This window comes from Gavialis gangeticus, unplaced genomic scaffold (assembly GCF_001723915.1).
Source record: "Gavialis gangeticus isolate Ggan-Ray unplaced genomic scaffold, GavGan_comp1, whole genome shotgun sequence".
Lineage (NCBI taxonomy): Eukaryota > Metazoa > Chordata > Crocodylia > Gavialidae > Gavialis > Gavialis gangeticus.
In genome coordinates, this window is record NW_017729032.1 from 235057469 (window position 1) to 235059436 (window position 1968).

Genomic DNA, 1968 nt, shown 5'->3' on the forward strand with positions numbered 1-1968 from the left:
CCCCCCCCCCCCCAACCCCCCCCCCCCCCCCACAGGGTGGGTGAGCTAGCTTTGGCCCAAGATGTCTGCTCCAGCTGAGCAGACCGGCATGAACTAGTGCCCCTTGGCTTTTGGCCTGGGCCACTAGACATGTGGCTGCATTTCCAGAATCAAAAGCGATTTTCTATTCACTTACTTTCAATGTATGTAGCTTAGACTAACTTGCAAAGATTAAATTGATTCAGCCTTGGGTTTTTTGACTGTCTGTACTTAGCCTAAGTGCTTGTCACTTAACAGAACTTATTGCTGTTTACGTGCCTTTGGCTAACACTGTCTGTGACTGTGTTCAAGTTGTTCATGAGAAAAACAAAGCAAATCAGGGAAAGAAGATGAGATGTTCCAGTCTATCTGTGTTTCACAGAACCTGCTTGCTGTTGTTCCTTCTGGTTGCTGATTCTCTCAATAGGGGGAACTCTCAGCCATTGTGAAGTTTACCTACAGTTTGGCTCCTGTAACAGTTGCCCTATAGCCTATGCAAAGGTAGTATCCAGAAGTGGCTATGGCGTAGTTCCACTTTGCCACTTCCCAGCCACTAAATATTCTGTTAAAGAGCACAGTCAGTTACTCTAAAAAAATTAGGGTGTACTCATAGATGTCTTAACTTATACCAGGTTCAGGTCTAGAGGAGTTCTGCATTGAGAATTAGTGAATCCCCTCTGTTCTCTTTCTTCATATGAATTGGTCTTCGGCCAGGTTCTGTCTTGTTGAAAGTATTCTCGGTGTATGCAGCACTGGAGGACCATAAGCTTTTTCCAGGATCATACTCTGTACTGTACTCTGTGGAAATTCTGTCTCCTATGTTTGTCTACAAGTACTATTTTACCTTGATATGAAATGGCAGATTCAACTTTTAATGGATACCTATAATTGTATAGTGACTGCTGTTGCAGAATGTTTCATTAATAAATTACTTTCCTATGCATTAGCAAAGTAATGCATGTGTCTGAGGGGGGGAAACACCCCAAAAAACCAACAGGATCAGTAGAGTAGTTATTCTATGTATACTTGGCCTTGTCATAACAAGAAGCAGACTTATCATCATAATGCTTTACAATTATTCATATCTTTGAAACGTGTACTGTATAAAGTACCACCAAGCTGTATGAAAATTATCTTTTTTTCCCCTTTTTGCCATGCAATCTGCTCTATACAGGTTTTGAAAAGGAAATCCTGAATCTGTTCTTTAACATCTAATTTTGGTATCTAAAACAGCACTTGGAATTAGCAGGCTTGTCAGAAAAACAAGAATTTAGATGTTCAACAAAAACTAACAATCCACCCCCAGCTTTTCCACTGCATCAGGCATTATTTGGCTGTACACAGCTGCTCTAGGAGGAAGGAATAAGAAACTCAGTGAAAGGAAAAGGTATTATTTTGGGGACATAAGCTGAAAAAAGGCAATACCTACATGCTCTGAGAATGGACCAGAATGCACTTAGGTTTAGCACTTAGGCATTTGCTATTGGTGTGCTCCATTAGCAAGATGTTAAAAGGTGAGTTACCAAGTCTCTTGGAACTAGTTATGTTATTTTATTTTTAGTTTTTGCCAAATGCTAAAAATGATTACTTTTTCTCTCTCATATGCACAAACACATGAATCTTACAGTGTTTTTTATACTTTAAGACAGGAACTGATATATATATTATCTTGCTGAAAATATGAATAGAATTTTACAAAGGTAAAATGCAGTTACCCAAACTAGAAGCTGACTGAGGCCATTATTCTTAAGAGCAATGCCAGAATTCATTCAATCTAAAGCTATGCCTAAGTCTTGTTACACTTATAAATCAATGTAAGATGTAACTTTAGGCCAGGGGTGTGAAACCTCTGCTCTAGTACTTTACAGGAAAACTATTCCGCATTATTTTTAGGGGGGTCTATCTATATCATGGCTTGAGAGTCCAAAATTTGTGGCCGGATAGCAGCAC